The sequence below is a fragment of the Cnephaeus nilssonii genome, assembly GCF_951640355.1.
Source record: "Cnephaeus nilssonii genome assembly, chromosome: X".
NCBI classification, from domain to species: domain Eukaryota; kingdom Metazoa; phylum Chordata; class Mammalia; order Chiroptera; family Vespertilionidae; genus Cnephaeus; species Cnephaeus nilssonii.
Window position 1 is genome coordinate 726,090 of NC_137071.1, and position 26,428 is coordinate 752,517.

A 26,428-nucleotide genomic window follows, 5' to 3' on the forward strand; every position below is an offset into this window, starting at 1 on the left:
CTCCGCAGCCGGCGAGGGTACGTTAGTCATAATGTCATCCCGGAGAAAGGTCACAAAAGCAGAAAACATGAACTTTGCGATCGTTGTGTACCTAAAGGGCCACTTATCTATTAAACAACTGTAAAGCGTGATCGTTTTAGGGAAACACTAAAAAAAGTCTTTAAAAATCGTCAGTTGATTCCAGTGATTTACGTCATAAGAAACAGACCATGGTAAGTAACACATGGGCAATAAAAGCAAGCAGATGTTTGCATTCTAACCAGGGCACTAATGGAGGTGCTGTGGCACTGTATCAAAGTAAAATTGGCCATCCTCAGAACTGCCCACTGGAGTTTTAAAGGCAGCTGCGCAACTTGGAGTCAACAACTGGTGAGTGTTTCCCCACCGCGCTCGGTCTCCTTCCTGCCGCAGGTAAGAATGAACAAGTCCCTGTTCACACGCTGCCGTCTAACGTGTTTCCTGAAATGCGCCTGGAAATGTGTGATCGAGTATAAGATTCGAAATTGCCATAAAAACAATTCCTTGGGTTGCTGAATTACAAACGTAAGTTAGGAAGAGCAAAATCCCAGTAAAAAAATAGACGAGCAAGTCTAAACCCACGAGAGATTGGATGTGGAATTTCACGGGCAGGCTCTACGCCCCGCAGTTACCGAGTCCAGCACCGGGCGCTTGGAGAAAGCTTGACAGTGGACATGAATCCATACCCGGCACCCTCTCCCTCCCTTTCCTCTTCGGAAATGCAAAGCATTTAATAAATATGAAGTGACGTACTGCTGGCCACAGAAATAACTCCTGGGAGTCTGGAAGACACTTGGAAGGTTAACTCTTTGGGCCACCAAGCTGTGGGTCACAGCCCCAGAATCACTGTTGACTCGGCCAGGAGCGGCCAAGCTCCTCTGGAGCTCCACATAGTGAGAAGCCCACGATTCCTGCTTCCCAAGCCTTTCCCAGCAGGGACATTTAAAAAGCAAACTGTGGCCGAAACCGGTGTGGCTCAGTGGATAGAGCATCGGCCTGCGGACTCAAGGGTCCCAGGTTCGATCCCGGTCAAGGGCATGTACCTTGGTTGCAGGCACATCCCCAGTAAGGAGTGTGCAAGAGGCAGCTGATCGATGTTTCTCTCTCATCGACGTTTCTAACTCTCTATCCCTCTCTCTTCCTCTCTGTAAAAAATCAATAAAATATATTTTTTTAAAAAAAGAAGCAAACTGCGTTCACACTGCTATTGCAGAGAAAACGGATTCCGGGTTGGACAAACTCTGCCACCTTCAGGGGCCAGTTTCACCGGGGTGAACCCCATCAGGACATTACTATGCAGCCATCCTCTGGAACCCACTGCTTGGCTAGCCGTCTTCTCCTGTGGGCCAGCAGAGTCGCCCTCCCCTTATTTTTGCTCTCTCCCGGCTCTCTTCCACGAGCCCCCCTTCATGTCAGTGCTGTCTAATCCTCCTTTCCTCAAGACTCCTAGGGAACAAACGTCTTCTCAGCCATCCACCAACTCAAGCATAATGATCCCTTTTGTCTCATTGCGCATTTCTTGATTTTTTAACGTCACCTCTTCATTTCTTACTTTCTTCTGTATCTTCCTTTTTGTTCATTTGCTTTAAATTTGCAAGCGTTTACCCTGAAGTTTCATTCATTCTTATCCTTTCTTTTGTGTCATCTCTTTCTTTCTCTCCCTCCCTCTATCCCTCTCTGTCTCTCTCTCTCTCTCCCTCTCTTCCCTGCTCCATTCTTCCCTTCTTCCCCTCCCTCCTTCCTCATCTCCCTCCTTTCCCCCTACCTAGTCTCCAGTATTTCCTAGCAATTTGTGGCTTGCCCCTTCTTTTCTTGACCCCTAGTCCTCCACCTGTTTGTCTGCTGAGCTGAGCTTTTGTTTAGATCTGGAGGGTGTGCTTGGCTGGGGAGCAGTAAATAGTTTTCTTGCAGCTTTGGGACCTCATTTCCTTTAACATCTCCTGCTTCTCTATTTTTTTTCTTTTCTCTTTTGTCTTTTCCTTTCTCCCTTACCTCTTTGGACTTCCACTTACCTTCTAAAGCAGTGGTTCTCAACCTGTCTAATGCCACGACCCTTTAATACAGTTCCTCATGTGGTGGTGACCCCCCAACCATAAAATTATTTTCGTCGCTACATCATAACTGTAATTTTGCTACTGTTATGAATCGTAATGTAAATATCTGTGTTTTCCAATGGTCTTAGGCTCTACAGCAGCGGTTCCGACCCACAGGTTGAGAACCGCTAGCAGGGTCACCTAAGACCACCGGAAAACACAGATATTTACATTACGATTCATAACAGTAGCAACATTACAGTTTTGAAGTAGCAACGAAAATAATTTTATGGTTGGGGGTCACCACAACATGAGGAGCTGTATTAAAGGGTCGCGGCATTAGACAGGTTGAGAACCACTGTTATAAATCATTATACTTGGTCTTAAAGTACTGTGACATTTTCTTTTCTTATTCTTTCATCTGAATTTGAAAAAAATCAGTAAATAATGGCTGCAACTTATTGTCCTTAAGAGAGAGAAACTTTCTAATTGGCACACACATTTCTATATATGTAATATACAGGTAAATGTACATAGATACATATAGTGTTGATTTATCATTGATAGTGACTCTAGTCAACAAGCAGTAGATGTAATAACACATGAAAATATTCTACTAGAACTATATAAGCCCTGAAAAGGTCTAGGGAGCAGCAATAAAAAATTAATTTTAAACTAAAAAAATTCAATATATTTTGCCATATAACAATATACACATTTCATTGGAATCACTAGTATTATCTATTTAGAGCTAAAGTTAACTTTGAGGTTCCTGATCAACAGCAAAAAATTATATACAAGACACACACAGACACAAACAGAGACACACACACACACACACACACACACACACACACACATCCCCCCCCTTTTATTTTCCCCACAGAAGGCAGGTCATTTATAAATAAACTTTGTATAATCTAAAACTCATATATTGACTTATGCTACCAAAATACAGCCTTGAGTAAGCAAAGAAACAAATAAATCAAATGGACAAGTATATATAAAATAAGCTGTTTTAGAGATAACGCGGGACATATTTTATTAACTAATTTATGACCTACAATCTGTTGGCAGAGGGCTTACTCCTCCAGATCCCAGTCTTTCTGAACAGGATAAACAGACCAGAAGGCCTGATGGTGGATAAAGCTCACATCTTTATCTCTGCACGAGCTTTATGTGGGGGCCTGAAAACAGAAGTTCTCACCATTTTTCATTCATGGTAACGTTTGATGTGTTTTCTCTTCATAGCGATCTTCACTCTGGATCATTCTACCAGCTCCTATATTACCTTTGAACTGTGGGCAAATGATTTAATGGCAGGTAACTGCTTTCATGGGCAAAGTGAACTCTTTCTCTGGTATGACACTGTCTAGCTCTGGCTTCCTTCTATTGCATTGTGATTCCTAAAATATCCAGAGTTGGAGCAACTGCTATTGCACGTGCTAATCGCAAGGTCCTATGGAATGCTCCTGCTTGGAACTTAGCAAAACTAAAGCCAAATGGGTCTTTATAAAGTGAAGTGGCCGCCCCTCTGGAAGATACAATTCCGGTTTAGGATTGCCTTTTCAAACTCCTCTTATATCTTGAAATGATTTGCACCAAAATGGACCATGTAGAAAAAAAAATTATGAAGGCAGAGGAGAGGTGGTAGAAAGAAGAAGCTCTTAAATACATGCCTGAAACCTCTATTTCAGATAACGGCTTTCATTCCACTTCCTTCCCCACTCTTCCCACATACTCAAATCCCAGTCTGGGTGTATGTAGTAAAAGCTCAGATTTCCAGATGGAGACCCAAGTGCAGCCTAGTTATCTGAAAGTTCATACAAATGTTTCACCATCTTCCACCCAAACATTACACCAGTGAAGTGAGAAAATGCTATGCCTCCCACTGTCTCCCACATGTTTTTATATATGAAAATAAATGTTTCTTGGGGGGGAAATAACTGAGGGGGGTTTTGATAAAAAAACTTAATATTCTTAATAAGTCAGTGAGAGATAAGTGTGGCTCTAAAATGAAGAGACTTAACAGTGTTTGTCAAGAACAAAGGGAAAGAAATCGAAGAAGGCAACAGAAGAATGTGGGTAGTGACCTGCATCCTGCAATTCCAGAACACCTGCCGAGAGGGAAGCTGACACCTGGATTCCACAGGGTGTAAGCCCCTGCTCCCCTGCCCCTGCCTATGCCAAGGTTTTCCTAACCCGATGGCTGCAGCTTTCACTGCCTAATGGTTTCCTTTAATGAGAGAATCTTTGGAAGTCAGAAAGGAATTTGCTGAGGTCACTCAAGGTCAGTGGAATCACACGTCATACAAAAGTCTCACTAAATTGATGCTAGACTAGGAGAATGGTAAAACCTTCACCCGAAGTCTACAGGGAGTGTGAAGTTAATCAAGTGCACTCATCTGCTAGTGCAAACTCTCAGGTTACGTCTTCCTAAATCCTATAGTCCTCTTACAAGTGATAAAGGATCTCAGCTAAGAAAAGCAATGTAGCTTATTCCTATATGGGATTCCTTAATCCAGGTTGAGGAGAAAGAGGAGAGGGGGATGGAATGAAATAGAAGAAATTCACCAGACAACCGAAGTTAATAGCTGCCCTGTACATTATCAACAAGGAGAAAACTTCACTTAGGTAAACTTACAGAGTGCTGAAATCTCAGCTGTCAAGATTCTCACACACCACCTCACACCCCAGTAAGTTATTGAAAATAGCTATTCCTCCTCCAAGCTTCATTGGTGGTGAATTTGTGGAGTAAAGAGTAACTCATGTGTGTAGGGCCTTTGACCATATATGAAGCTATTTTGATTGTCTGAACAACCCTTGGAGATGGGTGTTTATGGTCTCACTTTTACAGATAGGAAAACTGAGAGTCAGAGAAACTTAGCATCACATAGCTAGTAAATGAGTAAGCTAAGACTTAAACCCACACCAAGACATTCAGGCTCAAAACTTGTGCATTTTCACCCTAGCTCAGTGGTCGGCAAACTGCGGCTCGCCGAGCCTCGGTTTGCCGCTCTGTTGACTGAGTTTGCCGACCACTGGGCTAGACTCTCGACTCCAATAATTACAGGCTGTTGTTGTTCCTTGTGATTAAGCCCCTATCCCAGTGGTCGGCAAACTCTTTAGTCAACAGAGCGGCAAACCGCGGCTCGCGAGCCGCAGTTTGCCGACCACTGCCCTAGCTGGTTTAGTTCAGTGGATAGAGCGTTGGCCTGCAGACTGAAGGACTGCAGGTTCAATTCCGGTCAAGTATGTACCTTGGTTGCAAGCTCAGGAGGCAACCAATTGATGTGAGAGAGAGTTGTCTGTCTCTCCACCATGTGTGAACACAGTGAGAAGAAGGTGGCTATCCGAAAGGCAGGCAGAGAGCTTTCACCAGACACTGAATCTGTCCACGCCTTAATCTTGAACTTCCCAGCATCCAGAACTGTGAGAGAGAAAAAAAGTCTAGTATTTAAGCCACTCAGTCTATGGTATTTTGTTATAGCAGCCTGAACTGACTTAGCTGCCCTGCTTCCTCATCACACCAGCAACATAGGCCTCCCACTTGCCTTACGCAGGCGTGAACTCTATCAGGGCACATCAGCCCACAGCATACATTCTCTCTACATGATAGGAGGAGCTACATCACATTAAATGTCACATTCCGCTGGGGTGGGACGTGGCAGGTGGAGAGTAGGAGAAAGAGAGTGGGACCCGAAGGTAACCTTGTGGAGCATAACAACTTTATTTTAAAAAAATATATTTTATTGATTTTTACAGAGAGGAAGGGAGAGGGATAGAGTTAGAAACATCGATGAGAGAGAACATCGATCAGCTGCCTCCTGCACACCCCCTACGGGGATGTTCCCGCATCCAAGGTACATGCCCTTGACCGGAATCGAACCCAGGACCCTTCAGTCCACAGGCCGACACTCTATGCACTGAGCCAGACCAGCTAGGGCAAGCATAACAACTTTAGAGAGGTCCATCCTCAAGACCCCTGAAAAATCATTTTTATGAAACCAGAAAAATGTAGTTGTAAAACAAGTGGGTTTTTATCAATAAATTTAGTAACTAGCTCAGTCCCTCCCACCACAGTTGTTGGAAAAGCTTTCAAGCTGTCTAAAATTAATAAGTACAACGTGAGTATTTTTTGTTTGTTTATAAAACCTATTTGTTTTAGAAAAACACCTTAAAAGGGGAAACATATTTGAAATAACATAGATTTTTTTAGAGAAGGAAGAAGCCTTTAGAACTCAGGTCTCAAATAGACAACCCTCCAGGGGAAAAACAGGTAACAAAAATAAGCAAAGAGGACCTAGTACAAGACATTAGAAACTACATCACGCTTCACTGAAAAGCAAGTTTTTAAATCACTGAGTGGGCAACATTACATATGGGCCATTGGTGTGTGTCGACTTCTACTCCAGCCTCTTGTTTGTTCAAGACGCCCAATCCACTTCCACCCATTTCAATCCAGCTGATACTTATTGATTGAGCATTGTGGTAGGGGCTTTCACAGACATGACCGTTTTCAATACTCATAACTGTCCAATGAATTGTGTATTTATGTCTCTATTGATAGATGAGGAAATTGAATCCCAGAGAAATTTAAGATGACTTGGCTAAACACACCGTCCACTGCTTTGGAAAAACTTGGGAAACACTGCAATTCTTTTGTTTCTTAACTTTAAGCCAAGTATATCAGTTCGAGTAAACTTGTTATCCGTCCTCTAGTAGTTTATATACCGTTTTGTTCCCCAAGGCAATACATGATGAGTGTGTCAGTACAGATCTAAATAACTGCACGATTAGATACTCGGGGGGGGGGGGGGGAATAATTTGGGTTTAACTAACCAAGGCCTCTGTTGCAGAACAATACCTATAACTAATGCAGCATTTCCTGGCTCAGGCTCTTTAACCAAAATTCCACTACTGTCACGTGTTAAAACTCAAACTGTCAAATTGAGGTGGTTCTGCTTCATTTCATGTCTGTCTCAAGTTTAGACAAGTGAAGAGCGACTCACAAGAGAGGGTGAGCGCATGAGCACATAAACAGGGTGTGGCTCAAGTTGGTTTACAGTTGTCTGTATGGAATGTAATACAATGTGAATAAATAATAGTATAAGAATAAACTCTGTGTTTTACATACTCACAACTGTAAACCTACTTTAGCCCCACCCTGTAGTTTAGAGCCATGCTTTATGCAGATACAGTTATTAAGTACCAAGCATATCTGAGAACGCCATAGCCCACAAAGCACTGCTAGCCATTTTTATTTTCCTTCAAAAAAATAAACTTAATGGAACCCTTGGAAATAATATATAAAGTAACTCAATTTCTTTGAAAGGTTCACTCACAGAAAATTCCCTTATATGTGATTGCAAGCAATTAATTAAAAAATGGAAATGTACTTTTTACATTTAACAAGGAGTCCCAGGCCTGTCTCTCACCTTGCCAACTAAACTAACCTTTCTCCAAATATCAACATAGTTTAAATTGGTTTTGCCAATGCCCTAGATACTAGGAAAATCCTACTGGCGCACACCAGTTATTAATTTGCAGTCCCTAATTCTGAGCCTTACATATACAACCTGAGAGGTTACAGCAGCTTCTCTTGTCTGCGTCGTAAGAATTGTCCCTGGAACTTGTACCTTAATAATTTTTAGTGTTTAGCCCAGCTGGTCTGGCTCAGTGGTTGAGCATCGACCTATAAACCATGAGCTCATGGTTTGATTCCTGGTCAGGGCACATGCCCAGCTTGCGGGCTCCATCCCCAGTGGGGGCATGCAGGAGGCAGCCGATCCATGTTTCTCTCTCATCACTGATGTTTCTATCTCTCTCTCCCTCTCCCTTCCTCTCTGAAATCAATAAAAAATATTTTTTAAAAATAATAATTTTCAGTAGTTAAAAGTGAGTATATGAGCACCCTAATTCCCCAGGACTCTAGAAATATCTCTTCTTCACCTAGGACCCTAGGAACCTCTGACAACCCAAGAAAGTGGGGTCTTGCAAATCACATTCACAAAATATAAAGAGGCGTCATCCAGGTCTTTGTCACTATTGATGATCTGCAGGGAGCAAGGTGGTATCTTTCTTGTGGAAGTATACCAAGTTCATTGGCATCTGCCTGATGAGATCCTCTCTCTGTTCACTGAAAACATGAACTTCTTGACCTGTGTGTCACCTGCTTTGTGCTCACCAGTTGTGAATGTCTGACTTAAAGAATGTCCTTCAGAATGACCAGCAAAAAGTGAGTGGTTGAGAAAGTTTGTAGCAATAGACTTTATATGCGGCACATCATTCAAATAATGATATTTCTCTTTGCAGAAATGCTATGGTTGCATGAAGATTTGGTTTAAATTCATCTGTCTCTTATATACCCACTTTTCCTCTAGAGTACTTAGCACAGGACTTCAAAAGGCACTCAATAAATATTTGCTGAATGAATGTAACAGGAATTAATAACGCAAAATGTTTTTGAAAAGGTAATTGATGTCAAATGGTAGGCAGAGAACGCCAGAGAAAGTTCACCAGGGATACAAATGCTGTGTACAAATTTGGTACTGTGTCCAAGGAAAGAATTTACACTTAATAAATAACTTTTGAAACCAGGTCCTTTTATGTCATTGCCTCTGGACTAGGCCACACTGGTGGCGAGAGAATCCCAGCCAAACAAACCCTGATAGCAGTTTGAGAAAGGGAAGTATAAATGATAAGTTAATGTTACAAAGGATCCCAGGAAATAAAACACTTTGCCATCTACTTGTCAAGAAATCTTTAAGAATAGGACAACACACACACACACACACACACACACACACACACACACACACACTCACGCTTTAAAATTTTTATAAAATAAAAAGGGCAAACTAGATGACATACAGAGGGCCTTGACAATAAAAATTAGTGTATTCTTTCTCACTCTGAGCCCCCAGACCCAGGTAAACACAGTACAGCAGAATTTTGATTTGTATGATCTATATTCTGGGCTTGGCTTGTCGGGGTGTCTTAGCTTTGACGCATCGTGACAGATACAGAGATTGACCCTATCTGTACAACATAGGGGCGCATTGAGGAAGCTATGCGGTGCAGAGAGAACCTTTGGGAGGGTACCCCAGTCCAAGCACAGTTTGATGGCCTCGATGCCAAGAGAGACAGACATCTGGGCATGTCTCTAAGCCAGTCATCATGTACCAGGGCTTTAGTTGTGGCCCAACTGCTGGGAAGCTTGGTCTTAAAGAACGCTCCTCGGGGTGATTAGCCGTCGGGAGAGTTTGCAGCAAACTGTAGTTCACATGCCACACTTTTGTGGGGAGTCCCAAAGCATGCTAGCAGAAGAACAGCATATTAAGTCTCTGAAAAGACTGGTTTCTCTTTTTTATTTCCCCCCAGTATTTTCCAATCTCCTTTAACCTGGACACTCCTTTAGCATCTCACAGGTCTGGGGAGCTGCAAGATGGTTAAACCCTCCGGACAAGCACACAGTACCAGTGACTTAAAAGGGTTAATGCAACACCACCGCGTCCTAACTGCCTTTCATTGGAGGATTAGTCCGGACACTGAAATAACTTGAATCTCCGAGAAGAAATCGGCCTGGAACTTTATTAACGCCAAAGTGTTAAATACAATAATCACTGTTATTGCCCCCAAATGAGAGGCTGAGGAGCCAAGGATAAGTGGATTTTTGGAGCCGGGACCCCAGTCATCTGCAGTAATTCATAGGCCACTGGCCAGGAGAGCTCTAAACATGGGATTCAAGAACCCTGTGCTCAGCCCCCTGCCCTCCCCGCCCCAGGAGGCTTATCTGTCTTTCTGGTTATATATTCCCTTGGCTGTTGATGTAATTAGTGTATAATAACTGTATACATATCAACTCACAGGAAAACCGGCAGACGTGCTGGTGGATTTGGCTTGAGGCCATCTCATCGGCGGGGTGAGACAACCCGGTATAAACATCTGTTATTAACCGTATATTTTAAAATAGTGTTTTGTGTCTCCTGGGTTACTGATTCCCGCCGAAAGCAACACAATATCAAGACTCCTGTTTTTCTGAGCGGCACCTAAGAGATAACAAGCTTTCAAACATCTACAACAGTCTCCTCAGTTCTGCTACTGCTGTGCTATTAAGAATTTTATTTATTAAAACGGCTACTGCGTCACTCGCACTGCTTTTCTCGGCTCCATCCTCGTAGAGGTGAGCAGGACTCACTTAAACTGAGTTACTAGGAATCGTTATGCTTTTGCAAGTCAAGAGCCCCACGTAAAACTGGCCCCGGCTTTTGTTATGAATAAGCAGCTGCCATCCCCTGTCTTCAATCCATAGCCTCAGTAGGGAATGAGCTATGACTGCAATTTTTCAAGAAGTGGTCATTCTCTCAAATCTGCTTGTTTGACCTTACTACTTTTCTTGAGGTTAATTTTAAGAAATTAATTTCTGAATATGAGAAATTCAAGAGCGGTTCCTCGTGCCACTTGCTGTAATTGGCAGCACAATCCTGCTTCTAAGCCCCTAGGATTAAGTCACTGTGTGTGACAGAAAACAACAATATTTCTTTGATAGATGAGCCATAAAATATTCAAAATGTTTATCCGAGCTAACTCAAGGAAGAACCACCTTGTCATAAAAAATCAAAAGAATACAATTTTGTACCCGATTCCCAAGCCACTGTTGACAGCTGCACTATAAAAGAGACTTTCTTCCAAAGTTATACCTGTGCCTCAGAACTCAGTTGGAACCATTTTTTTTCCTTCTTTCTCAGTTGTCTCATAACTGGCTGTTCCCAAGTATAACTAAAATCCCCCTGCAAGCCTGTTACCCTCTCACATATCCACGTTTAATTACACTCAGCTTGAGATCTTTGTATACATATAGAATACAGCCACATTTTCAATTCATGGACTGCGATGCTTTGACATAAAGCCTTTATTCATCGTCCTCGCCTTATATATAAATAGACACACGCTACTTGTCAAAATGCAAGAGTGAGCTTCTTCGCATTGTCTAGAACAAAGAGCCCAGCCCGGCTGCTTTCCTTCCTCAGTGTCTCAGAAGGTGTCCTTTATTACATGTGCAGGATGCAAGCCTTTTGCTGCTGCATGAATGAAAACCGATACCTTCAGACCGCCTTTTCAGTGACAAATTGCACTTCTGCAGAATATCACACTGCCTGTGGTGGAGAGAACCCCACTTAGATTTCCTATTACTTCCTTGGGGACTCAGCCTTCTCACAGAGCACCCCGAGGCTCACTTCCAGTGTTTTGGAGTGCAACAAAGATGAGAAAGTTTGCTCATCATGATGGTCTAGAAACTCGGTGAGAGTAAAAACACTCGCTGGAATGTCTAAAAGCGCTAAGATCATTGCCTCTGTGGATTCTTGGTGTACAAAACAGGCAGAAAAAGTTGTCTGGAGGTATTTGCGGAGCATTGTGTTTGTTCAGGAAGGAGCTGGGGGGTGAGAGGCTGAGCTAAGCCTCCCCTTTGCTTCCTGGGGGAGAGCAGCGAGGCTGCCACTTAGCAGAAGCAAGAAGAGAGAGATCGGTAAGACTCACCGGCTTCCCCATTTTCCCAGGACGGGGGTTTTTGTTCCTCACTGGGATCTGGAAAAAGCAAACCTGTAGGTCCTCCAAGCAGGCTGCCTCGGATCAGCTGAATGGCTGGGGCGTTCAGGAAGCTTGCTCTGTCCAGCTCGGATCACTCCCCCTCTCCAGGCTGTGTGCTTACACGCCTCCCAGGCAGCGCAGAAATCCGCCAAACTCAGGTCAGCCGAACAGGTTTCCTTATATAGGTAAACATGAATTGCATTCCTGGTGAAAGAAGTTAACTAGGAATCCAGTAACCTGGTTAACTCTCCACACGCCAGAACGGCTCAGAGGCAGTCAGCCCGCATAGGGTTTGGTCGCAGTACAAAGGGATTTGTGCGATTTAATTAAAATCATCTTTATCCTGGCAGTCTGTAAAATTGGCCTTTCTAGTGTAACTGTGAGTCAACAGCTAGTATTTTATATCATGAGCTGTGATCAACCTTAGATTATCTGAAGGCATTGTAGGGAGAAAAACCAAAGTAGAGGATATTATCATTTGTCTTTCTGTTTTTAAAACCAGGGTAACTTGTCTTGAAATTCTTTTCAAAGAAGTGAATAGAACATGTGATAGGAAGAGAATGTGAACAAACCTCTATCAAATGAGGCTCAAATGCCTTATTTGAGCATAGTAAGTAATAGTTATTCAACTTTCCCAGGCCTTTAGTAGATAATGCAATGTGATCATTTTGAGTCTACTCCTTTTACAACACAATAATTGCTACTGTATTCTTTGATGGGCGAAATGACACATAATGGCATCTATTTATTCCATGTAATAACCCTCCTGAGACCACATACTGAAGCGTTATTTGATGGTTTCAGGAAAAAAAGCTAAGACTTGTGGATTTGCATAATTATATGCAAAAATGTTTAAACGACTTCCTGGGCTTAAGAAGGTAAGAAAAATACATTTTTTTATTTAATTTTATTTTTTTATTGTTTAAAGTCTTACAAATAGTAGTACATATGTCTCCTTTTTTTTTTTCAATTGACCTTCCACCAGCCTATTTTTTAATGTTTTATTGATTTTAAAGAGAGATGAAGAGAGAGGGAGAAGGAAAGGGTTAGGGAAAGGGAGAGGAAGAGAGACAGGTAGTAATTCGTTGCCTCCCACACGCACCCTGACCAGGGATCGAACCCACAACCTGGGCATGTGCCCTGACTGGGAATTGAACCAGCAACCGTTAGGTGCACAGGACGATGTTCAACCAGCTGAGCCACACTGGCCAGGGCAAAAAATATTTTTAAAAGAACTCTGGGGAAGGCCTACCTCTAGGATCAAAACATGGTTTTTAACTGTATTTCTATCAATTGTCCAATAATTGGCTCTTTCCCCCTAAATTTATCTACCATTAATACAGTAATAATTCTTTTTTATTCTAACCAATTCCACTGAAATCTTACTAGAAAGTAGAGACTCAAGACTTTCCAGTACCTGAGTGTTGGAGGTGAAGATTGCCTGTTAAATAAACCCTACTTTAAACTGAATCACTTGTTCGTATTTCATCCACTGGTTGACTGCTCCTTTAGTAGTGACAACCTTGGTAAAAATAGCTCCGTGCTGTAGTTTAGATCTCTGCTAGGGAAAGGGGAGAGGGATGAGTGTGTACACACTACCTCAGCCAGCACCAGCACAAACCAATCATGAAGAGTTTCTGTTAAGAGCGGTAAATTGCACAAATTGCACTGTCAGGAAGGGTAACTAATCTTTGAATAGCATTTTACATTGGGCAAAGATTTTCTCATACAATTTTTTTTATATTGCAACAAGAATGCTATGAAGTGTGTTACTGTCTCCTTTCCGTGATAACAAAACTGATTTGCAGGGAGATAAAGTGATTTGTCCAAAGTCTCATGATCAGTCTGGGGAACATCCAAGATCACAGATCGTCTAGAATTTAACTCCAATAGAATTTTCAAAAATTCTTGAAGAGGGAGAAGAACATTAAAATGACAGTTTCCCATGTGCAAATATTATTTTTAATAATCATATGTCCAGAGCGTTTAAATGCAATATAGTACTGCAATATACTTATTAAAATACTGTTATAAAGTCATAACTTACTGCTAAAATTACTGCCTTTAAATGACTCCAGAAAGATCATAAAATGTGATCAGAAGCGTATCTTTATTGAATATGAATTTGGGTTAAAAATATTGTGAAAATATAACTTTGAAAATATCGCACACATTTTTCTGTTCACAGTATACACATTTCTATTGTATAAAGTTAAGGCTCATCTTGACTTCCCTACTAGAAGGAATATTAGTGTGTTCTACTTATTGGGCTCTCATTAAATACAAACACTGTGTGCCATGCTAGGTAAATGGCTTTCACTAATATAGTCCATTTATGATCCTGCACCCTTTTTGTTCTCAAAATTCCCACTGAAGCAAGTTCTGTTTACACAGGAACTTTAGATTTTATTAACATGTTGATACAAGACAAAGAATGCATTTTTTTCCAGGGCAGGCTAAACCTTTAAGTGCTATAAGCTGGCCTCCAAATTTGTTCTTACAATTTTAAGCAAACAATCATTTAGGTTTTAAACACAAAATATCTTGGGCTATAATTATTGATTTGGAAGGTCAAAATGAAGTTTGGATCTCTAAGCAGCATATTACAAAGAGGGAATACAACCCTCTGCTGAATCCATTCTGGATGCGTCAAGAAACGGTTTGGGAAAGGCTGGGTCACTGAAGCAGCATGAATCCAACCTAACCATAGAGGACCCAATGAGAGAGTACTTACAGCTGAATAATTACACTGTGCCAAAAAATAGCACTTATGGGAAACTAAATAAAACACAAGACTTACTTGAAGTGGAGAAAATATCATTGTGGTTTAGAGAAAACATGAGAGGACAGATTTTAGAAATTCCCAGTGGCATATATCTAGTGAGTAGTTGAACTATAATTCAAATTTTGGTCCACCAGATTCCAGAACGCTTGCTATTTCTACCGCATCCTGGATATACCGCTCTATCCAAGAAAGAGCAAATGCCTTAGAGTCAGAAGATGCTTCCATTCCAGTTCCATCTCTTGCTTGTGTGACCTTGGGTAAATTATTTAATATTTCTGAGCCTTACCTCCAAATGGAAATAAAAATGGCTGTACATCTCACAGATGACTGATAGTTCCTAATGATATTTTTTAAAAAATCATTCTACATGTATGTATTGGTGCTTTATATGATGCAGGAATTTTGCTAGGTCTTGGGAATACACCCAGTAATAGCAAGTTAGGCATGCTCTCCCTCCCCCAGCTAACAACCTTATAGGAATGACTGTGCACATCCACATTAAGGAATGTGAAACTCTAATGTTTCCCCAAATTTCTCAATGAATACAATGTTTAATTGAAGTTCCATGTCAATGAAGAAATATTAATGGACAAATGCCCAAGTTAGTGCTCTCACTGTAGTAACTGCAGGTTCCTCTCACCAGCCAAAGGCTAGCCTCACCATGATTAGACTGAGTGAACCTGGGTTGAGCCAAATAAGGTAAATGCCAGAAAAAGATAAGACTTGATGCATCATGATATCATGACAATGTCCTTTATCTAACAACTGAGGAGGATGAGCACATCTTCAGAAAGCTGAATGTTCATGGAGTTATTTTTATCATTCATTCTTTATATAAAAAAGTAATGAGCCTTGGCCAGGTGGCTCAGTTGGTTGGAGTGTTGTACCAAGCACCAAAAGGGTTTAATTCCTGGTCAGAGTACATACCTAAATTACGAGTTTGATACCCCGTTGAGGTGTGTACGTGTCTCTCTCTCACATAGATGTTTCCCTTTCTCTCCCCCCTTTCTCTCTCTCTCTCTAAAATCAATAAAAACATATCTTCAAGTGAGGACAAAAAATAATAAAAAACGAGAAAGATTCCCTAAACATTGTAGTCTACCTACTAATCTATTATTAATTCACTTCCATCCAATACAGATTTAATTGGTGTGTACTATGAATAAGAGTCTATGAAGAATGTACACAGAAAAGGATATACCAAAGAATGGTCTCTAGTTTTAATGGAGCTTTCTAGAAAAATGTGCTCAATAGCTGTATCAGGCAGGACGAGTGAGGTTATGCTCTGGTAACAAGCAACCCCCAGATCTCAGTGGCTTGTAAAAACAAAGGTGTGTTTCTCAATCATGCTGTATGTTTACACAAATCAGCAGGCAGGACTCTTATTCATAGCCACTCAGGAACCCAGGCTGATGAAGATTACTTTCAACACATACTTCCGTGGTTACTCAGACAGGAAATAGGGGCTTGGTGAATTGTGCACTGCCTTTCTAAACTTCACTCCATACGGGACAATAAACTTCTGTTCACCTTTCATTGGCGAGAGCTAGCCCCCTGACCCCCTTAATTTAAAAGAAAGAGACAGAACTAGAATATAAGATAAATGAAGACATGACAGATATGGCCAACCATTTGGCTAGAGGAGAGGATCAGTTAAGAAGGCATATTCAATACCCCTTCTGGCATAATGACTGGCAAGTTTGGAAAGTACCAACTAGATCCCATTTATGTAAGAGTGGGAACTTAAAGGTAGACGCAAAGATTATTAGTGGTTCTGGGTGAACCTTGAGGGAAACAGTGACATTTAAAAAGGATGTCCTGAGGCAGGATCTTCTTAATATTTCTATTAGTTACTTGAGTGATGAAATAAAAGACAAGTTGATTTAATTTGCAGATGGTGCAAAATTGGATAGCTAACACCTCAGAGGATTGTATTATAATTCAAAATGACCTTGAAGAGTAGGGGGAAAATGACATTAAGAAATAGCTTGTGTTCAATGGTGATAAATAAAGAATTAGAGGGAGTAGGGGAGGCTGGGGGAAGGTCAAAGGGGAAAAAAAAGGAGATATATGTACTACTATACGTAATACTTTAAACAATAAAATTAAATTTAAAAAAAAAGAATTAGAATGAAAGGTCTACAAAATACCTGGTAGAAAAACTATATTGCACTAATAACATTAGCCTTTAAGTTAAATATATACTGGCAGCTTAGCACTTTTAGTTGTAAAGCCTTTGGTATGGTAGTATTAATAATGTAAGCACTGGAAAATAGACACTTTCAAAGTATTGCTTCATTGGTGATCCACATTATAAGAAACTAGAGGCCCGATGCACAAAAATTCATGCAAGAGTAGGCCTTCCTTCCCCTGGCTGCCTGCACTGGCTTCCCTTTGGCACCTGGACCCTGGGTTTCCCTCCTCTGGCTGCTGGCAGGCACCTGGGACCCGGGCTGCTTCCCTCCTCCGGCTGCCAGCAGGCACCTGGAACCCCGGTTGGCTTCCCTCTGGCCCCAGCTTTGTCCAGAATGACGTCCGGAAGACAAGACGTCTGGTCTAATTAGCATATTACCCTTTTATTAGTATAGATAAGGAACCAGAAAAAAATCAGAAACAAAAGCATACATTTCCAAAAGACTAAGTGCATTAGGTCAGGAGTCAGCAAACTTTTTCTGCAAAGGTCTAAGTAGTAAATGTTTTTCACTTTGCTAGCTCTAAGCCTCTCTGCTGCTGTGGTCCAAAACAGCCATAGATCACACGTAAATGAACAGGCATAGCTGTGTTCTAATAAAACTTTATTTACAAAACCTGGCAGTCAACCTTGGTCTGTACTTTGCAGACCCCTGTTCTCTCTCTTTTTAAAAAAAAAATATATTTTATTGATTTTTTACAGAGAGGAAGAGAGAGGGATAGAGAGTTAGAAACATCGATGATAGAGACACATCGATTAGCTGCCTCTTGCACAACCCCACTGGGGATGTGCCCGCAACCAAGGTACATGCCCTTGACCGGAATCGAACCCGGGACCCTTCAGTCTGCAGGCCGACGCTCTATCCACTGAGCCAAACCGGTTTCGGCTCCCTGTTCTCTTTATTATAAGATGTGTTCCAGAATTGTAAGGTACTAAAGTTAATTGTGAGTGCCTCAAAGGCAAGAGGGACCCTATTTTGGCCATTTTCCTATTGCTCAATATGCTTTAAGAGGAAATAGGACTCTGGTTCCCTGGATTTACAATTCTAGACCGTGATAAACATCAAGTGCATAGGAGCTAGGACAAAAGAGCCCATATGGAATGCAATGGAAGGTTCTGTGGTGTGTCTTTTGGGTGTCTCAAGGAAAGCCCAGTATTCTCTACCCCATCTCTCCTTCCCTCCCCATGTGCCCCCACAACCTTCCCTTTCCAATCCGTGGACAAAAATGGGGGTATATACTAGTTCAGTGATTGAAAGTAACCTCACAGGGTCATCTGATCATAAATTTCTAACTGGGCAGGTCAGTCATGCCCCAGGCCTATAACTTCTTTAGTAAAGGTTTTAAGCCAGGCCTGTTCACTGTTCTTGTGCATCTAGGTTAGCATACCTTTAAAATGCCAATAGTCATCTTTTCCAGACACCTCAAAGGTGCAACCATCCCTCACGGAAGCACATGATCTTGTTAACTATCCTGTATCTCGCTTTCTCCCACCTTCATATAATCTTCCTTACGTTCCTTCCTTAATTCTAAATGAATAAAAGACAAGCCAAAACAATCTTTTAAAAACATACATCAGATCATGCCACTTCTCTGCTGCAAATCTCTAGTGGTGTTCTCCTATAATTAGAATACAATCTAGTTTCATATCATGGCCCACGGAGCTCTCCATAATCTGACCTCTGCCATTCTCTCCAAACTAATATCAGAGCACTTTGTTCAGCCAAGGTGCTGTGTCTTCCCCCAGCATAACCCTCTTCTCAGACCTTAGGACCTTTGCATATGTTCTTCCCACTGCCTGAAACATCCTCCCTCGTTTGGTAGGCAGTCTAGTTGCCTCCTAAAGTCCAAATCAGAATCCCCGGAGCCTGTGAATATGTTATGTTAAATGGAATGAGAAATTGAGGTTGAAGATGGAATTGAGATTGTTAATAGACTGACTCAAGATAAAAAGATTGAGGACATTAGAGGAATGGCGGTGTGAGATCCCCTTGACATTTCAACAAGTGAACCAACTATAACGCAACAAAGAATTCCCTGCTCAACATAGAGGCATGACTGAGAGACCCGTGCACTGAAACATTTAAAGGTGGGAAACCAGGAATAAAAGGGGAGATTAGAAGGGAGGAAGGCACAGACAGCCCACAGACATAGCCCTGCATCCGGGAGCTTGTGGTTCGGCCTGGAGAGGGGAGGAAGCTGGCAGTAGCAGGTGCTTCCTTCCGCCAGGAGGAGCAGAGAGCTGCGGAGTGGCGGGGTGGGGTGGGGGTGGGAGGACTCCAGCAAGGCGAAGGGCAAGTGGGATGAACAGTGTCTGAAGCAGCAGACTCCTGACAGAGCATAGGGTTCTGCAGCGAGGTTCTCCACTACCAGGCTGGGCTGCGATGTTTCGGGCAAAGAAAGGGAACAGCAGTGCTGGCCTGCCACTTGAACTCCCAAAACTCGCCTCCCGCTACCCTTGGAGTCTGATTGAAAAACATACTATCTGTAAACCAAGAGCTATTGCAATAAAACTGCCGTTTACACACCAAACAGCCCAATCAAAAAGAGGGCAGAGGACTTGAAAATACACCTCTCCCAAGAAGACATATGAACAGCCAACAGATATATGAAAAGATGTTCAACCTCACTAGCAATTAGGGAAATGCAAATCAAAACTACAATGAGATGCCACCTCATACTTTTTAGAATGGCTATATTAGCCACAAGTCAAGCAATAACAAGTGTTGGAAAAAAAGGGAACCCTCATTCACTGCTGGTGGGAATGTAGACTGGTACAACCATTATGGAAAGCAGTCTGGCGATTTCCTCAAATAATTACTACCCAGCAATCCCTCTCTTGGGCATCTACCCAAAAGCTGGAAAAAATGTATTCACAAAGACATATGCACCCCTATGTTCACTGCAGCATTATTCACAGTGGCCACGACACTTTGTACATTGCACGACAGCAGTGTGGTGGTTGCCAGAGGGAAGGGGGTGGGGGGTGAAGGGGGTCCTAACATAAGGTGACAGGAGAGGATTTGACTTTGGGTGTTGGGCACAGAGTGCAATGTACAGATCTTGTAACATAGAAATCCACACCTGAAACCCATATGGTCATGTTGACCAATGCCACTCCAATCAATTTAATAGAAAAGTAATAATTAAACAATTATAAAAAGACTAGCGTTCCCGTTGCAGGAAAAATCCTGCAATAGGGTTTCCTGCTGCACTCTACCTCACCCTGCCTGCTCTCCTCCCTTCTCCCCCGCCCCCACTCTGCTCCTCCCTTCTCCTCCCCACCGGCTTGCTTGCTTCTCCACAGCTTTGCTCCCTTCTGCAGCTCTTGGCTTCTTTCTATGCTGTCTTGATATGCAAATTAGCCACCATCTTGGTTGGGGTAATTTGCATACTCATCCTGATTGGTTGGTGGGCGTGGCTTGGTCATAGCGAAGGTGCGGTCAATTTGCATATTTGTCTATTATTAGGTAGGATTATCTTGTATTAGCCACGCAGGCCCAATGTAATCATAAGGTCCTTATAATGTGGAAGAAGGGGGCAGAAGAATCTGTGTCAGAGTGACATGATGTGAGAGACTTGATGTGGGTGGCCTTGAAAATGGAGGAAGGAGACCATGATCCAAGGAATGTGGGCAGCTCTAGAAGCTGGGAACAGACTCTCCTGTAGAGCCTACAGAAGGACTGCAGCCCTGTTCACATCTTGATTGTAGCTCAGTGAGACCTGTGTTCTACTTCTGCCTGTGAGCACTAAGAAAATAAATGTGGGTTGTTTTAAGCCGTTGAACTTGTGATAATTTGTTACAACAGCAATAGGAAACCAACACGCCTGGCATCTTCACTGCTAACCCCTAAGCCCTCAGATTTTATGCAAAAGTTTCTTCAATAGGAGGCCACCCATGACTGACACCAGCCATCTTACCTGCAGTGGCTCCAGAGCAATGTACCCATTTTATTTCCTTCATAGCTCTGATCACTCTCTGACATTACCGTAGATCATTCATTGCAAAGCAAAAATTAAAAAAAGCCCACCTTGACCAAAAAGTAGGAAACAACAAGAAACTTGAAAAAAAATAAAATAAATGTGGTGGTTATTTTATATGCCTCGGAACAGGAATGCTGGAGAAAGAACCAGGTTTGGATTAAGTAAAGAACATTTTATGTTGGATGGAAAGACGTTTTTGACAGTAGTTGGAGTAATTGCACAATGAAACAGGCTGCCAAGAAAGGCCACAGAGGCCTAGATTGTGGCAACACTCACAAACGAGATTAGATAACTCAAGTCAAGAGAATAAGTGGAGCTCAGCCTAGAGCATTTACTTGATGACCTGCTTGTCCTTCCTCCAGCTCTAAATGTGTGCAGCACAAAGCAATGAATCACAGGACAACATCTGCATGTAATTGCATTTCTGTTCCAATAATAAATGTTTCAACTGCTATGCTATTTACGAAAGCTGTTATCATAAAGAGCCAAGTGGGGGAAATTTGAAACACAAATGCTTATCTTAAGAAACCTTTCCTTTGCAATTCAGTGTCCAAGTACCCAAACACCAAATTTGCTGTAGTACTTGAATTGTCCCGAGGAGTTTATTTTTGAAATTCTATTTTAAACTGATTTTTAGGTATTTGATTCCCTGTAAAAAGCCCTTTCTGTCACCCATGGTTTTCTTAATATTTTTTTGAACCTGAAGAGGAGCAAAGACTAGAGTCGTTCCTATTTCCCCTCACAGACATCTCATCTGAATTTTGGATTTGCTGTCAACGGGGAAGAGAAGATATTTTGCACTTTCCTTTTAGTCGAGAATGTTTACTCTCAAAACAGAAGACTAGAGTTACAGATTTCCCCCACCCGCCCCACTCCCACTCCCACAAACCACCACCACCTCTAGGGACTTTAGGCCTTTACATTGCTTGCAAAATGCCAGGACAGTTTAAAAGTATTAATAACCAATGCAGAAAAGAATAGGAAAGAAAAGAAAGCCTGATTTCCTCAGCTCAGCCTTGTCCTCTCATCTTTCAATGGAGTCTGTTGGCAAAGTACAAGTCACTGCTTTCAGTAAAACCTGAAAACTCGGTCAAGCTACAGAGAATATTAAACCACAACTCTGAAAAGGCTGCCTCTTTCCATTTTGCCAGGCAGGTGTTTCAAGATGATGTTGTTGAGAGTTTATCTTTTAATGGGATGGCAAATAGCCACGCAGGAGGGGAAATCCTAAAAGAGCAAAGAAAGCAAGTAATTTTACAATCATAATTCTAAGCCACCTTCCCATTCGCCAAGGTTTGTATTTCTTCACTCCTAAACGCGTAGTTCTCATTTTGTTGTAGGTGGCAGGCATGGCACCAGGTGTCTGACCGGCGAGGTCAGACCGGACCTGGGTTCAGCAACCTCGGTCCTTGGGTTCTGGCTAGGAAAGAATTCAGAGCCAAGACCCAAACTGGAAGAGGACATTTATTGGGTAAATCGCAGAGGTAGAAGAAGTCATTCCTAGAAGAAATGGGCTGAGAAAACAAGTTATAGAGGTAAAGCAAGGGCCCTGGGAGCTTGGGAGTGAGGAAGGCAATGGGAACATGCCTGGGGGAGGGAGAGAGAGAGGGGGGAAGGGGTGGGAAAGGCAAGGGCATGCTCTGGGGAGGGAGAGAGCACTGGGCCCTCTGTCCTAAGGGTTTTAAGGGCTGAGATTTTAGGGGAGGTCCCAGAGGGAGATCTGAATGGAATATTCAGCAGCTTTCTAGGTGTGTCCTTTCTGGGTGGTGGTCTCCACTGATTAACTGGTCGGTGCCAGGATAGGGGGTCATTACTCCATGCAGCTGGTCCTGAGGGCAGCCATGGGGTTGCTTTTCTGGGCCCAGAGCTGAAAAACAACTGAGGCCTAGATGTTATCTCTAGGGAGGAAAGGTCAGGGAGTCCAAACCTCTTGACCAGCGATGTGCCAGGGGAGAAAAGGTCACCCTGGGGGTGAGGTCCCACCTTACAATTGAGTGTCCATTGCTAGGCACTCTGGTGACCTTCTGTACCTGCCCATCGTCCTTGCTCTGCTCATGTCTGTCTAACTGCCTACCACAACTTCATTAGCACTGTTTAAAACACCACAGTTGAATATCAAAACCAAATGAAAACGTAGAACATGCTTTTAGGAGGATGGAAATATATGATGGATTTCCAAATTTGTTTTTAATTAATTCTTTAAAACCCAGATCGATAATTGTGGTTGGACCATCAAATGATTAGCATCTAGGCTGCATCTTTTTCCCACCCAGGGGCCCTGACCAATGGCATGGATGAGGATGGAGACAGATAAGAGGGATATTCATTCATTCCCCATGTAATACTGGATAAATACTATGTGTCATGCACACATTCATATATTAAGTAGACAATAGCAACTTTGGAAGAGTTTCAAAAGTTACGTTTGAGTGAAACATATAAAACTTTCAGTTTTCTTGATTTTGAATTAAGAATAATGTGCATTTAGTAGTATTAAAAATCAACAAAAACCCATTGCCAGTGATAAAAAGACGTTGAAAGCCTGTGCATGTTACAATGTGACAAGAAGAGTACGGTATCTCTGTGGTATTTCCCCCCAAACCCATAACTTCAGTCTAATCATGAGAAAACAAGAGATAAACCTAACGTCTTGGTTTGGGCTGCTATCACAAGATACCACAGACTAGGTGGCTCATAAACAACAAAAATTAATTTCTCACATTTCTGAGGGTTAAAAGTCCAAGATCAGGGTGCCATCATAGTTGGGGGCACACTCTCCTCTGGGTTGAAGACTTCTTTTTTAAGTTTGTATTGATTTTAGAGAGAGAGGAAGGGAGAGGGAGAGAGAGAAAAACATCAATTGGCTGCCTCCTGCCAGCCCCTTCTGGGGATTGAGCCTGCAACCCGGGCATGTGCCCTGACCAGGAATTGAACTGGCAACCTCTTGGTGCATGGTCTGCACATACATTTAGATCACAGCAGCCACATTGAGTGACATTTTACAAACTAGCTGACCAGTACTCCTTAAAACGGTGAAAGTCTTTCATAGGAAAGGGAAAAGGGGAACACACAGCTCAGGCAAGCCTACGAATACATGAGAGCTAAATGCAATGTAGGGTCTTGGCTGGGGTCCTAGAACAGAAAGAAGGTATTTGGGAAGAAACGGGAGAAAGAGAAATGAAGTCTGGAGTTTTGTTGATAGTAATGGGTAAACAGGATCTCTCTGTGCTTTCTTTGAAGCCTTTTTGAAATCTAAAACTATTAAAAATTAAAAATGAGTCGAACAAACCCTAAAGCAAGGACAGCAAAACAATATACCACCTTAGTTTTACATTGTGGCCCAAAGAAGGAAAAGCGCTTCAGAAAAGATGCATCCAAGAACGACAGAGGCACAGAGGCAGGGACATGCAAAGAGCAACAGATACAGAGATAGACTGGTGGGCTCTGGGAAGGTGCTGGAACTCCAGGGCCCTGCTGTGTGGCTCCCTGCTCTTTTGTTAAGCTATAAGGGTCAGAGAAAAGGATAATTCTTTCAAAGCACTGAGAGAATTGACATAGGTTGGAAACATCTATTAGAGGACTGAGAAACTAATCTTCCTTTTTCTATTTTCAAACGTTAGGTATTATTTTCTACGTGATTCTGGAGGTTTTACAGATGGGTCAATGAATGGCTTTGGTGTCGCACGTTTTTCAGGAACCTTGGGAACACTGCTCACCAAGCTTCTGACACTGAACATTGTTGTATGCCAACAGAGTTCTTTGAGAATCCCACACGCTCTAGTGCGCTAATGCCAACACGATACATTTAGAATTGGCCTTGACTTCATCCTCATAGGTATTTCTATTTAGCAATCAATCTAGTTTTTTATCTACCTGGGAATAGATATAATGGGAAGAAAAAAAAAAAGATAGTTAAAAAATCCCTAAGGTTAAGTAAACTTTTCACAGTTGCACAGATTAAGTCTTTGGGGTTCTCTTCTTAAGAGAAGAGTCCCAGTATTTCACAGAAGTTTTCCAGATCCCTTAACCCCACAGTTAACCTCCAATTAATTCATGCTAAGAATGTCTTCAAACCAGTGTGCACTTACTTGCTACACTACACTTTCCATGGCGTTTTTCTAAAAAGGATTTGAAACACTATTAACCATAAGCCAGGAGAGTCTTGACAAGGTAAAATATGAACAGCCAATCAAAGGTATTTGATTCCAGTGTGCCTTAAATCAGTTCAAACATGTATTTCATAGATGGGATACTCACACCCAGGTCTCCAAGACTTTTACTGATATTGATCAGAAAATCCACACACCTTTTTACAAGGAAGAAATCTCTATGTAAAAACTGATTGAGATTTTGGTAGTTGTTGGCATGTTGGAAGGGAGAGAGTAAAGAGATAGATGTGGAAATATATCCCAGGGACTGCATATTTCATCTTGAATTAGTTTTATATCATAAATGTGACGCTCTTGTGAGCTTGGATTTAAACTTCAATGCAGCAAATTACATAAACTCTTTAACAAGAGCCAAAGTTCCAAAGTGCCCTCTTATATTTGTTTTGCTTTTCCACTGAAACAGCATACCCAATCTGAGTCTGATTAAGTCTGCTGACTTTGTTATCAGTGCTAGGAACTACATATCTATACAGAAAATTAACTTCACCTAGCAATGGATGTTTTGGTGATTTTACTCCTAAAAATTTGCTGATTAAAATGCAGTAAGTCCTGGGAAAGGCCACACTTCATTTTTCCCAATCAAGAATTGGGTTTGCACATAGGCTGGGATTTTGAGATGTGAAGACACATAATGACTTTATATTAAGTAGACTGTCACTTTCTGTTGCGCGCAATGTCTGCCACTTAGTATATATCTAGCTTTATTCCTCTGTATCTATGTATCTGTCATCTATGTATCTACCTCAAAGTTTCCCAAGCTCAGCACTATTGACATTTCAGATCAGATAATTCTTTGTATGTATGTGTATGGGGAGAAGGCGCTGTCCTGTGACCTGTGGGATGTCGAGCAGCATCCCTAGCCTCTACCAACTAGATGCCAGTACCATGCCCTCTCCAGGTTTCGCCAACCAAATGTGTGTCCAGATATTGCCAAATGTTCTGGGGAGGGGGCAGAATCTCCCCCCAGGTAAGAACTACTGATTATAGAAGAAATAAATGAATGAAAGAATTTTATAGTAAAACATCCAGGCTTTATCCTGGCATGATCAACTGAGAAGGTGAGAACGATTAGTAAATTTATTACCTAGGACAATATTAATATTATATCTATCACCATAATAAACTATAATGCTATTAATGAATGCAAGAGAATATTTTCGGATCGCCCATGCTTCCTTTCCCTATGCCTCCTACCTATTACTCCTCACCTGAATACCAGGTGGCCACCAACTTTTTCTGTGCACATTGTTTCAGGTAGTGCCTAGGACACAGGAGTCAACTGATCTGCTGAATCAAATCAATAAATTTCTAAAAGATCACGATTATGTGAAAACCAGAGCCCATTTGATAAATTAAAAAGTAGGCTTTGGAGGGAGAAGTGGAATTTTTTAATTTACAAAGCATTTCTTAAAAGATTAAGACCCAGAACTTCACCTGATTCAGAACAAATAAATTTTAAAAACGGACCAAAGATATGTAGTTTCTGAAAGCAAAGAGAGCTGTGTTCTCTTCCCCATATAGAAGGCAGAAAAGACAGCTTTGTGGGGTGCCATGTCCCATGATTCTAGTGGCTTGCACACAGTATTAGAGTGTTATCATCTAAAATAAATCACAGCACATAATTGGCATCACTTTATACTAAATTTTAATCATCAACA

At 41.8% G+C, this 26,428-nt stretch overlaps 1 protein-coding gene across 1 annotated transcript in view; it reads right to left on the bottom strand.

Annotated features, from left to right (window-relative positions):
• Positions 1-26,428, bottom strand: part of MID1 (midline 1) — a 392,822-nt gene that overhangs the window by 325,784 nt on the left and 40,610 nt on the right. The window contains exon 2 of the mRNA XM_079765091.1: positions 11,592-11,818. The gene's annotated coding sequence lies outside the window, so the exon portion shown is untranslated. The remainder of the gene's footprint in view (positions 1-11,591; positions 11,819-26,428) is intronic.